The sequence below is a fragment of the Heloderma suspectum genome, chromosome 6 (assembly GCF_057233095.1).
Source record: "Heloderma suspectum isolate Gila_16-S chromosome 6, 16-S_ref, whole genome shotgun sequence".
Classification (NCBI taxonomy): Eukaryota; Metazoa; Chordata; class Lepidosauria; order Squamata; family Helodermatidae; genus Heloderma; species Heloderma suspectum.
The window spans coordinates 15,763,090-15,777,243 of NC_139463.1; positions in this window are offsets into that span (position 1 = coordinate 15,763,090).

Here is a 14,154-nt window from a genome sequence, read left to right on the forward strand (position 1 = left end):
GTTCGGCCCCCCAAACAAGTTTCGGGGAGAAATCCTCCGAACCCCCCCCGGCCCCCGCACCCCCCCGGGACGGGACTTACCTTCACCGAATGTCCCTCCCGGTGGCTGGTCCGGCCGGCGGTTCGGCGGGTGTTCGAGCGGGGCGGGAGCAGCAGCAGGTCTTTCGACCGGCTGCCGCCGCCGCCATTGCAATCAAAGAAAAAAAAAAACGCCCCCTGATAGGCTACGTGACGATTCACGTGGCCTATCACGGCTAGATTTGCAAAGTCAGCCATGATAGGCTACGTCAATCGTCACGTAGCCTATCACAGGTGACTTTAAAAAAAAAAAAAAGCACGTACGGATAATGGCGGCCCCCATAGGGAGCCGCCATTCGCGTTCCTTATTTGGTCGCTGTAGTCTACGTAAATGTTTACGTAGACTACGGCGAAAATAAGGGCAACGCTATTTGCATTGCCCTTATTTTCGCCGTAGTCTACGTAAACATTTACGTAGACTACAGCGACTAAATAAGGAACGCGAATGGCGGCTCCCTATGGGGGCCGCCATTAGCGTACACGCTTTTTTTTTTTTTTTAAAGTCACCCGTGGTAGGCTACGTGACGATTGACGTAGCCTATCACGGCTGACTTTGCAAATCTAGCCGTGATAGTCAGGGGGCGTTTTTTTTTTTTTAAACTTTCGCGTTCGCGGCCGGGCGAGGCGGGAAGCCTCCTCCTCGGCCTGAATTTCGGCCGGGGTGAGGCGGGAAGCCTCCCCCCCAGCCTGAATTTCAGCCGGGGCGAGGCAGGAAGCCTCCCCCCCGGCCTGAACTTCGCGGGGGGAGCAGCGAAGCGCCTCCCCCCCACCGCGAACGTCTTTCGACGACAGGTAAGGGACTTTCGTCCACCCCTAGCTGGAACCTGGCAAGTCATTACCCCTTCAAACCATCTCTTTCAGAAGCCCACTGATCATGTGGCCATAGCGGCTTAGTGCCAGAGCTACAAAATGCAACCTTTAGTATGGAAGATTCTATAACAAAAGATGTCGAAAGTACACATACGAAACGCACGGGGAGCGGGTCATGGCCAAAGAAGAAGGCAAAATGCCACTGCTTTAAATTGGTCAGAGAAACAGACTGCCGTTGACATCCACCAGCCCTTAGAACAGCCTTTCCCAACCTGGTGCTCTCCAGATGTGTTGGACTGCAACTCCCAGCATGCCCCAGCACCAGTTTGGGGAAGTTTGCCTCAGAGTGCATTTTCATTCCTGCACAACAGAGTAGGAAGCAAAGCTGGGATATCACGAGTAATGTAGGTATCAGTAGAACTACTGGATATACCAGAAAATGGGAGAGGTGTACATATTATGGCTTTTTGAGGTGAACCCTACAAATGCAGAGGTAGAAAAGCGGACAGAGAGCAAATTTTCTCCAGTTGGAAGCACCAGTTTGGTATACCAGGGAGGATGCAGTTCCACCATGAGCCACCAGAGGCCACCACAACTCCAATATTCTTGACCCCCCCCCTTTTTTTTCCATTTAAATGCAGCTCTTGGTTTCTTCTGTGTTTGTTCTGTGTATATTTATTTTCAATGAGGTCGGGAGTATCAAGGTTGTAAAATAACATATTTTCACTTGTTTTCTTCCCAGATCTCATACAAAGAGCTGCTGGAGTCAATTATCTCCTGAATATGTTTTCCACCCGCACCTCATTCCTTCTTCTCTTCATCCCTCCCGCACCACACCTTTCATGCTTTGCAGAACACCAGCCTCTGACACCAAGAAGCTGCAACACCCCATATGCACTTTTTTTCCTTGTTAGAGGCCTGCAACAACACGCAGTTGTTGTTGTTGTTGTTGTTGTTGTTTTTAAGTCAATCATCAGAGCAAACATTTGGAGGATTTCTCAATGCGCTTGCCAAAAGAACTAAATAGAAAGAAAAGCCCATGTTACTATTTTTCCCTATGTAGTACATTGGCATGGGTCTCCCCCTGCTGGTACATATAGATTACTACAATGGTTGAACGGTAACAAAACAATTGATCCCCACACTTAACCACTGATGATTTCTCTGATCCATAAATAACCTCGTACTGAATCTACTCGTATAGTGAAAAGAGATGTTTCAGTTATGTCTGGAAGCTGAGTTTGCACTGAACAAAAGGAATAGGTCCCTCAAATGAAGACTCAAACAGAACAAATAAATGGACTATAAGAACAATGCTATTATGCAAAAACAAATGTGGCATGGAATTATAATCATTTGTTAATAATCAAATCATGACGACCTTTGCTTCAAGTAAGTATACAGAGCACACAGGCCACATACTCCATAATATGTGATATACACAACAATGCTTTGAAGGACACAGGGTGTCTACTTAACAATGCTAAACAATGGGGTGTTGTTACAAACTATTAAAAATGTATCTCTGTTTGATAGTTCTGACAAATGATGAAGCCTTTTACTTCAAGTAAATGCAAAGGGTACACACACTAGGAATGGACGGATGTCCCCCTGTCTGGGTCCTCCTGGCACCCACCAAGCTGCTGTCCCTGCTCATGTGCCCCCGGACCTGCTGCCCCCCCCCCCACACACACACACTTGTCAAGCTGCCCCGCACCTACCCTGAGCCATCCAGGAGTGCCTGCCATTCCTTCAGTCACCATTCGGAGACGGGTATGGGAATGTCCACAAATTTAATATTGCGCACATAGCAGCCGTAAACTCCCCATCTACACAATATTACAGGCATAAATGTCCTGTTTATGCCTGTAATGTTGCATAGATGAGGCCTTTATAGCCACTATTTGTGCAATATTGAATGTATGGAAGTTCCTGAGTCACCATTTTTTTTCGCCAAATGGTGACCGCAGGAATGACGGGCACTCTTGGATGGCTCAGGGTAGGTGAGAGCGGCTTGGTAAAGGGGTGTGTGTGATGGGTCTGTGGTGTGGCCCAGAGGTGCAAGTCGTAGGGTGGAGTCCATTGGACTCCTGGACTGAGCTGGGCCCCTGTGCCATCCCTAACATACACCCATGTACTCAAACACATGCATAATATGCAGCAACAATGCTGTGGAAGCGGAGCTTGGTCAGATGTTTTCAATAGATAGTCATAACCGGGATGTGGTTTACAATCTTGAGCATAACAGGTGTATCCCAGGGAAGATAAATAAATGCCTTATAATAAATGCCATATATGATGTTTGGTGTACAATTAAGCATAATTTAATATATGTACTGCTGCATGAGGCCTCTCCTAAACCGACCTTAAAACGTCTTGCATTTTTCAGGCGTTACTGCTGAATGTTGAAAAACCTTGAAGGGGGTTTTGAGCATTTGATCACAAGGCTAGTCTCACCACCCTTAAGTATATAAGACACCCTTAAGTACATAAGACAAGCCCCGTTGGATCAGACCAAAGGTCAATCTAGTTCAGCTTCCTGTTTCTCATCTCAGGAGGGATGTGAGAGAAATCTGCAATGGATTCAAATGAGTTCAGATTTCTATGAATCCGACCCGAAGATTCTTCAGTGGGCTGGCTTTTTCCGAGTCACACAGATTCTGCAGACTTGCGGACTGGTGGTGGTGGTGGTTGTTGTTTAATTCTCTAGGAATTGTTTGCAAATTTAGTCATACAAAAATACAAAAAAAGAAAAAGAACTACCACCACCACCACCACCACCAAAAAAGGGCATTTCCCACGATGGGCTAAAGTGTAAAAATGCAGATTGGGCAGGAGGGGATTTGCACATTCTCCTTATTTTTTTTTCCCACTTTGGGGGAGATTTGCACAAATTCACATTAACGAATGTGCATCAGTGCTAATGCACATTAGGTAATGCAGATTAGCACATTTGTGCATGTGCACAAGTGTGCATTAGTACACATGCAAATTAGCGCAAGTAGAAAAAAAATCTCCTAAATTAAATTGAATTAGTGCTAATGCACATTAGTTAATGCGGATTTGCACATTTGCGCACATGCACAAGTGTGTATTAGCACACATGCAAATTAGCACAAGCAGAACATAATTCTCCTTAAAAAAAAACCAGATCCCTGATTCCATCCATCAGCAAATGATGGAACAAAAGATGCCTGATGATCCATGACACACAGACAGAATGGATTTAATCTGAATATCCCTTTTTTCCCACAACAGCCAATCAGATGCCTCTGAAAAATCCACAGGCAAGACATGAGGGCAATCACCTTCTCCTGCAGTTGTTTCCCAGCAACTGGTGCACAGAAGCATGCTGCTGATGATCCTGGAGGTAGCAGATAGCCATTTCATTGATGGACTGTTTATTTTGTTTCTCTTTGTGTGAGTTGGCTGCTGCTTTTAGCTTGTTATTGAGAATGTGTTTTAATGACTGGTTATTGCTTCCATGCTCTGTGACAGCCTTGCACAACCTGGTGCCCTCCAGAGGTCTTGGTCTACAACTCCAGTCGTCTTTGACAAGTGGCTATGCTAGCTGTGGTTGCTGGGAGATATGGCCTACTACCTCTGGAGGGCACCAGGTCAAAGAAGGCTGCCGTATGATTTGCATAATATTTTGTAAGCCCCTTTGAGTGACTGCTGTTTTTGGAGGGGGAAAGCAGTGTATACATTTCTCAAATTAAGTAAATAATAAATAAACCTTGATGGAGGGAGCAATCCTATCCGAAGAGGCAGCTGCCTCTGAACTCAGAGGCAACCACCTATCCAATGCACTGCGGGAGTTGTGTGGAGGGGATCATTTGTGGCTAGACAGCCGATTTCAGCTGTCTAGCCATGGGACATTGGAGCATGGAGTGGGGAGGCCGGACAACACATAGGAAGTGTCGTACCAGCACTTACCACTCTGCCCCACCCTTGGGAATGCCCACTTTCCCCCGCTCCATGCTGCTCTTCCAACCGCAGAGCACTGAGATGACCTACGCTTCCTACGAGGCTGCAGGGGAGGGGGTGGGGAGGCAGTTCTCCAAGAACCGACCTCTAGCTGCTGCCTAGTGGCCATCGGATTGCCCCCTAAGAGCCATTGGTAGCCTCATCCTCCATGTATATCATCCACCACACATTTGTCTACTCTACTTTTAAAGCTGTCTAAGTTGGTGGTCATCACCACACCCTGTGGAAGAGAATTCCATAGTTTACTTATGTGCTAAGTTCCCAAGACAAGAAGAAGAAGAAGAAGAAGAAGAAGAAGAAGAAGAAGAAGAAGAAGAAGAAGAAGCCGCCTTACCATCGAGTAGATAAAATGTATCATGTATCAGGACCTTTTGCCACAGAGGAGAGACTCCGGTAGGGATGGGTGAGAAATTTGTTGTGTTCAGATTTTAATATGAAATTATCCCATTCACACACCCCTGAACTAACATGGACCTGAATGCAGTTTGTGGTTGGAAATCCATACATTTCTGAGTTTGGGGTCCATTTCTCGAAACAAAACAAACAAACAAACAAAGAAAAATATGTTCAACATGCACAAGGAAAAGTCTGTACATTCCTAAAGTATGCATGAACATGCTTTAGCCAGTAGGTGCATGCATAAAAATATGTACATTTGAAAAATGTGCACCAAAAAATATACAAATTTGTGTGCAGGGGCAGGGAGGCGTTTGTATGGAATTAGGATGGAATAAACTCAGCGGTGGAAAACAGAAAACCTGAATGGGATCAAGCTGGGCAGATCCACCCATCCCTATTCTCCTTATCTGGAAATGACACACAAAGCATCTTTTCCTGCTGGGGATGATGGAGCTTGTAGTTAGAAAACCCCAAAGAGGTGTGCCCAAGCTGTGCATCAGATATCTGTTCACTGTATGTGTGAAAGGAACCAAACCCAACAGCTGAATGGGATAATATATTGAGCTGCTCATTGGCTTTTAATTATTCAACCATCCCCTCACCTGAAATCATGACATATTTTCCCAACACAATGCTATTTTCTTATTGCTCTCTCTTCTCTAAGATGAGTGCCCAGAAGAACTGGCTAACTGCAGAGGGAAAATATAATCTCATAAAATAAAATCTAGAAGAAGTTCTTCCCCCACCCCCCTTTTGTGCTTTGGATGATGAGGATTGTTTCAGAGCACAACAGAAATTTAATGACATGATAGAGAGCTCGTTATGGTTCAAACGACTGGGTAGTCAAGGAATATTAGAAATTATTCCCTATTAATTGCCCCTTGCTCTTTCTCTGCCCCTTCCTTTCATTGTTCAAAGTTTGCCACTCAGAGGGGGACACAATAAGTCTGCAAGAAGACGGCAAACACACATGGTCTGTATGCATGTGCAAATATTATCTCTGTAAGGACTTGTGGAAACTTCCCTAATATTTCCACAAGTATTCCCACCTCACCAAAACATAACATCACACATTTGGGAAGCTTAATGTCAAAAGTGCACGTGTGATTTTTAGAGGGGTGATTTTTAGCTGGCATTGCAGCATTAGGGCACATATTACTCCACAGTGTTGGTCTCCCACTGCTGTGTGTGGTTCAGGGCTTCTGTGCATCCCCATCTAAATGCTGAGCAGTGAGCACTGTAAGTTCTGATCAGCCTGCTCACGCTTCTCCTCATTCTCCTCCAAGACAGTGCTGTTCAGCTTCCTGCCGCTTCTCCTCATCCCCCCTCAAAGTGCTAACTGACCTGCCGTTCATTAGGATTCTCTCCCTTCACATTGCTTGCTGTTGTTTAACTCCAGGAATTAGGGTTGCTCTGGATAATCTGTTCTTAATTTATTTTACAACACATGACTGCCAGTTGGACAACGCAAGACTCTTAGGCCGCATCAAGCCCACCAACTACGAAGATGCCAGTATCATCTAGCCTTGTGTCTTAAGCCTGCTTCGAGGAATTCTACCTTGAAAAGGAGATGTTGCTAAAATGCTTGTGCTTGGAGTAGGGATATTGTGGGAGTCCAAGAGGGGGTTGGAGTCTGATGGACTCCCCCCTGTTCTGCCTCCTGGACCCCAGTACTTGGACTACCGCACCTCCCTCACTCGGCATGCACCCAGTCAGGCAAGTATGGGGGTCCCTGCTCCCTCACTGGGATGCCATTTTGTGCAAAATAGCGGCTCATTCTTTTTACATAAAGGGGCTTTTTATACATATGGAGGCCATAAAGGGGCCATATATGCAAAATTACAGGCATAGATGGTGATTTACACCTGTAATTTTGCGCAATTGGCCCCTTTACAGCCACAATTTGTGTAAAAATCCTCTTTACATAAAAAGAAAGAACCACCGTTTTGAGCAAAATGGTGGCTCAGTGAGGGAGTGCGCAGCCACATGTCACTTGACGGGCACCCATGGGCTGTCTGGCAGCTTGAGTGGCACAGTGAACTGGGTCAAATGGCCAGCAGGGGGTCATCGAGCATTGTATGAGGTGGACTTGGGTGAGTTTGCCTATCTTTAGCTTGGAGAAGGGGGGAATCCTGCAACCACTCCCCCAATAAATGCCACCCCAGTTTGTTCCTTCTTTAATTTACCTTTTAATTCCTTTCCTCCTCTGCCAGTATTCCTATCCACCCCCCCTCGCAAGTTTAGAAAGCATTTCTGGAGATTGCTTGTACAAAAGACACTGTAGAAAATAAAGTTGCATTGTGAAATAATTGTACCTGGAAGGCACAGAAGCAGCTGTGACCAAGTACCACATGTTGGCTCTTTGAATCTGCCTGTTATAAGAAAGAACAAAGGAGAAAAATGGGGGCATGGAGCCTTAGTGTGGTAGGCAGGGCACAGAGGAGAACTTGCCAGAGAGGAAGGGAGAACTGAATGATTGCTTCTTATTACTCTATCTACTTGACTGAGCTCCCAGCTTTTCCCACTTCCATCCCCACCACAAATCTTTTGCAGGATCTTCTCCCAGAACTGTGGGTCAGTTCTGCTTTGAGGCATCTAAAACATGCATTTAACTTGTATTACAGCTGTACTGATGACATCTGGGTGGACATGCAATGTCATATGGTTTTAGTGCACTGGAAACTGAAGAAGGCCAAATCTTAGTAGATGAATATTTCCCTTAGGGATGCTTGAGGAATTCAGTCTACAGATTCCAATAGAAACTGGTCTGAACTGCACTTCATGGACTATGGTGTGGATCGGAACAGTGTTATTCACTGGTAGAGATTTATGAGAAATTCATTTCAGATTGGTTTTGATCAGGATTTACCCACTTCACATCTTCTAGACTGAACGCAGTCTTGGAGACTATTTGCAGATGAATTCCATACATTTCAGAGTTTGTGATCTGATTTCACAGCATTTGGATTAGGGATGTTGGATTAGGGATGCTGGAGAAATCCGCCATGGACTCCTGTGAGGCCAGATTCTTTGGAATCTGGCTCCCCCGGAGTCCGTGGCAGAATGGCCTCCCTCCTCCTGTCACCCCCTGAAATCCCCCCGGGACGGACCTACCTGGTGGTGGATGCGACGGCAGTGGGTCCGGCTCATCTTCTGGCCGCTGCCGAGCTGCTGCGGCTGCAAATGGCAGCTACCGTAGCGGCCGCCATTTGTGTGCCTGCATTAGGCCATAATAGGCTATGTAAATACTTACATAGCCTATCACGGCAAAGAGTAGGGGCGCAAATGGCGGCCGCTACGCCATTTGCGCCCCTGCTCTTTGCTGTGATAGGCTACATAAATACTTACGTATCCTATCATGGCCTAATGAAAGGACACAAAGGGCGGCCGCTATGACGGCCACCATTTGCAGCCGCAGCACCCCTGCAGCGGCCGGAAGTCTGGCTGCGGCCAGCCCTGGCCAGCGGCTCCATGGCTTTGCGGCAGAGCAGAGCCAGCTGGGGAGGATTCTGGGTGGAGGGACGGATCGCCTCCCCCCCCACCGCGGATGCCCCAGACCGAAACCAGGTGAGTAATCCACCCATCATGGATTGCATGGATACATTTGAAAAAAATGCACATGAAAAATACATATTTCTGAAAAATGCACACCAACACACTTCTATCACTGGGGGAAAAATGTGTACATTTCAAAGATGTACAGAACTTATGCATATATTTTGGGAAATACAGGCAAACATATCCATAATGTTTTTTATGCAAAACAACAACAACAACAACAACAACAACAACATGGATCACAATCTGATATGGATGCAAGACAGAACATGCTTCAAGGTGGAACTTGGAGAACTTTGACACATGTCACCAAATATTCTAATCCAATTTTTGGCTCAGAGAACACATCAAAACATGCTATGAAATGCGTATTTTGAGAGAAAATGCACTTAGACATGCATATTTGGGGAGGAAAATGCATTTGAAATGTGTATAACAGAGAAAATATATTTGAGCTTCTTCTTTAAAAAATAATAAGTGTATTTAAATTAGGGATAGGCGAACGAACAATGTTCAGGATCGCTAGGATTCCCCAAAGATTGTTTTGCTGCTCATCTCATTCCCAATTCCCATTTCACAATTGATGCTTGCTCTGCGTGAATGGGAAACTTGCATAAATTGTGAAGTGGCTGAATGGGAGATTTGCACAAATTCCCCAAATTTGTGCAAATTCCCTAATTCGCACAATTTTCCCCCATAGACTAAAGTGGGACTGATTCAGCCTATTGAGGAAATTTGCACAAATTAGAAAATGTGTGCAAATTGAACTGGGAATGAGGAACGAAATGAAAGTGAACATGTGTTTGACAATTTTGCAAATATTTTCAGTGGGCACATGCTCATGCTCAAGTCTGATGCTTTGAACGGGGCATGCCCACAGGTTTTGCAAGCAGAAATGAGATTCTCAGATATCCCTAATTTAAATGTGGATTTTCATGGGGATGTTCATAAAATACATTTTGCAGATTAAAATTGGCATGGAGCTGGCATGTGGTAAACACATATGAAACCGCAACGTCTTGGGTTCCTTAAGGAAGAAAAGAAGGGGGGTATAAAGGTAATGAAGTCTCTACTATGAGAAGACCTTGGTTGACATCTTAAATCCTCCTGGTGGGCAGTGCAGATGCAGGCTGTTGGGCAGGACCCTCTCAAAGGGCCCCCTTCCTCAATGTGTCTACCTTCTCACCACCATTGTAACCAGCTGCTATTGCTTCTCAATCTCTCTTTTTTTATCCTTGCTACTACTTGCTTGCTTGACAGGCAGAGAGAGCCAGGGAGCAGGCAGGCTGTGGCATTTACTGCTACATTTTCTCACTACCACTGTTGTCTGGGCCAGAGCAAGAAATAGGTGATCCATCAGGTTGCAATGGTAAAGAGGAGGAGCATGTCCAGGGGGCTCTTTATCAGTGGGACCCTGCTGGAGTGTGAGCCCTTGGCAGGTGCCCAACCATGCCTACCCCTGAAGCCAGCCCTGCCAATGGGCATTACCACCTTGGCTCAAAGTAGCAATAGACCAAGATGGCAATCTGGGGTTTTTCATCACCTGTCTACCATGAAGGTGAACCAGGGGGCCCATGACTGAGCACTGCCAGTTGGAAATCGATGAGCAAAATCCTGCATGGGCCAAGGACAGGTCTCTGCCACAACCCTCTCAAGCCAGCCAGCAATGACAGATCGGGCAGGTTAACATTCCCTTACTCTCCAGGTGCCTCAGGATGCTCACTAGGGTAGTATCTCTCATCGGGATGTATAAGAATCTCATTTCTGCTCACAAAATAGTCAAACATGTTCTGTTTGCTACCTTAAATGCTAGTGCAACCAGGTGAATGGTATTCCTTGAAAATGTTTGAGAATTCTCGAACTTGTGGTCGCATTCATAAATTGTGCAAATTTAAGAGAAAAAAACAGTTTGAAATTGCACATTTTTTAAAAATGCACAATTTCATCCTTTTATCTATGGGGGAAATTAGAGCCACTTTGAAAAATACTCATTTTTTTTGCACAATTCTCTCATTTGATAGCATTCAGTTTGCTTAGTTTTTCATTCACACAAACCAAAAACTGATCACAAGTGCTTGTGGAAATCAAAGGAGAGACAAGCATCAAGGTGATGCTCAAAGAATCTGAGTGAACATGAACATCACTTGTTCACCCATCCCTAGTCTCTCTCCTCCCTGGGTGACTGCACTACCCACCACAAGGAGTCAGCAGCAGCAGGGGGAGGTATCATTAGGCTTGGGGAAACCCTAAGTTTAGCAAAAGTACAAACAAAATTACAAGCTCCCCCCGCCCTGTCCCATGAATTTCCGTGCATATTTTCATGCATATTTTTCTAAATGTATGCATAAATTAAAAGGCATGATATGGCCAATGGAAATGAATTGTAAGCTTGCTTCTTTGTGTAAGCCTGAAGATACAATATTGAAATTGATTACTTAAGCTGTATTGATCTGTAAGATTGGTATAATTTCTAAGTAGAGTGCTATTTGAAATTTATGTGTAATGTAGTTTAAATTTAAGTTTGTTATGTAAACTTCTGTTTATATTTTGCTTTGTTTTCCTCTGTTTTTGTGTTTTTTGTTCTTTTTTCTGTTTCTTTCCCCTTTGCCATTCTCTCTCCTTTTTATATTATCTCCTTTCTCTTTTTTTTTTTCTCTGTTTCATTATTGATGGGTCCTCTTAAGAATACTTGAATGTTGGAAACTGTAGAAGATGATTATGTTGTTGGTGTTCTTTGGTTCAATTATAAAGATAAAAGTAGAATAAAAAGTATTAGAAAAAATGTATGCATAAATTGTGAACATTTTTAAAATGCACGCATTTTGAAATGGACACATATTGAAATGGACACATGCTGTTGAGCATATTTGGGTGGGCGGGGCAGTCTGTGAACCACATTGCAAGCTCAGAAATGTATAGAACAACTGCAGATTGCAATGAAGTCCGTGTTAAGTCCAGAAGGTGCAAACTGGATAAAATCCTGATCAAAAACAAACTGAAATTAATTTATCGTACATCCCTCGGATGGAGCTTTGCAGAGTAGGCTTGGCTTACAGTGCTGGGGTCCTTCAGAGTCAGGGGAGGCTTAAAGCAGTATTTTTTTTATTTCTTTCATTTTTATCCCACTCGTCATCCTAGGAATTCAGGGTGGTGTATCTCCCCTGGGGCCTGGCCTGCCATGCAGCAGGTTAAAGCAACATGCTCCCAGGGGCAGAATGAGTCAGGGATAGATGAAAGCAGGAAACGTGGGTTTGAATGGTGCAGCAAGACCTTTCGAAATTTTGGCCCCAGTGGAAGCAATGCCATTTGGCCCTGCTTTGGGGAGCAACACATCTCAGGCCAGTACTTCTGCCACCCTCCCTCCCCCCACTTTATTCTCACAACAGCTATGTGATTTAGGTATGGATTCATTCAGGCATGGCTACCCATGGGGCTGAACTGGCTCCCACTCCACTCCCTGACCCTAGCCATATCCATGTGCACATCTCTTACTGATCTCAGTGTGACTTCTATCCGCATAAGTGTGCAAAGGATTGTCGAGAGATTGGGGGGCGGGGGGTGCCAAAAATACGCAATGCATTTCCACACACCAGCTTCATAATTAATCTTTGCATCATTTATCTTTTGTGGAGAGATTATTCTGACTAACGAGGTTCTGGGCCACTAATTCATTACTGTGCCTTGTCACTTCCTGCTCCTGCTTATTACCCAGAAATAGACTCATTAGTCAGAGTTCAACGACAGGGAGAAATTGTGTTCATTAATTTAATTCCCTTCTCTCCTTTTCTGGGTCTGAACTTGCCCCAAACCAGGGGTTTTCAAAAAGAACCGGAGGGAGCAGCTTCAGCTGAGGGTGCAATTTTTTGTTTGTGGCACACTCAGCCACCTAGCTGCATGAAAGGGGAATGCACAAGAAGATGGAACCACTCCTGAATTGCGCTCGTGCGCCCAAACCAATGAAGTTACAACCATTTCAACCTTGAGTGGCTCCAGCTTTGATGGGTCCTTTGGTAAAGTGCCCTTCTCTTGCACTGTTAGGGTGGTCATTTACGCATCCCCCAAGAGGAGGACAAAAGAGGGCATTTGTTTGCATAAAAATTGCATGAGCTAATTCATAATTCATTGCACATTTTAAAATAGTTACTGTTATTTAAACAGAAATAATGCATCTCAACATGGTAGGGAAGCACTGTGACAGCTAGGTGATCTTTCCAGGTCCAGGTCAACTAACTGTGCCTATGGATGTATGAAAGTCTTACCTGGCTCTGCACCGGGCAATCCATGGTGGGGGGGAGGCGCTCATTCCCTCCCCCCCCCAAATCCTCCCCGGCCGGCTCTGCTCTGCGGTGGCTCTGCAGAGCCGCCAGCTGGGGCTGGCCACAGCCGGAGTTCTGGCCGCGTCTGGGCTGCTGTGGCCACAAATGGTGGCCGTTCTAGCAGCCGTCATTTGCGTCCTTGCAGTCAGCCGTGGTAGGCTATGTAAGTATTCATATAGCCTATCACGGTAAAGGCAGCCATGCAAATGGCAGCCACTACGCCATTTGCGTGGCTGCCTTTACCGTGATAGGCTACGTAAATACTTAGGTAGCCTATCACAGCTAACTGCAAGGGTGCAAATGGTGGCTGCTATGACAGCCGCCATTTGCGGCCACAGCAGCCCAACAGCAGCTAGCCAGGAGACCAGCTGGAGCTGCTGCCACCACATCTGCCACTGGAGCCTCTGCCTCCGGAACCGCCGCCGCCTCCGCCGCCAGGTAAGCTCTAGGGATGGGCGAAAGTCCCTTACCTGTCCTCGAAGCTTGCTTCGTGGGGGGGGAGGCACTTTGGTTCTCCCCCCAAAGTTCAGGTGAGGGGGGGGGAGGCACCCCGCCTCGCCCGGCCGAAATTCAGGCCGGGAGGGAGGCGCCCCATCCCTCGCCAGCGAAATTCAGGCCGGGTAGGAGCGCCCCGTCTACCCGGCCACGAAAAAAAAAGTAAAACACACACACACACACGTGATAGGCTACGTAACGATTTACGTAGCCTATCACGGCTAGATTTCCAAAGTCAGCCATGATAGGCTATGTAAATCGTCACGTAGCCTATCACGGGTGACTTTGAAAAAAAAAAAAGCGCGTACGCAAATGGCGGCTCCCATGGGGACAGCCATTTGCGTTCCTTATTTTGACACGTCCAGTCTATGTAAAGATTCACGTAGCCTACGGCGAAAATAAGGGCAACGCAAATAGCGTTCCCTTATTTTCACCGTAGTCTGCATAAATGTTTACGTAGACCAGACGTGCCAAAAGAAGGAACGCAAATGGCAGTCCCCATGGGCCACCGC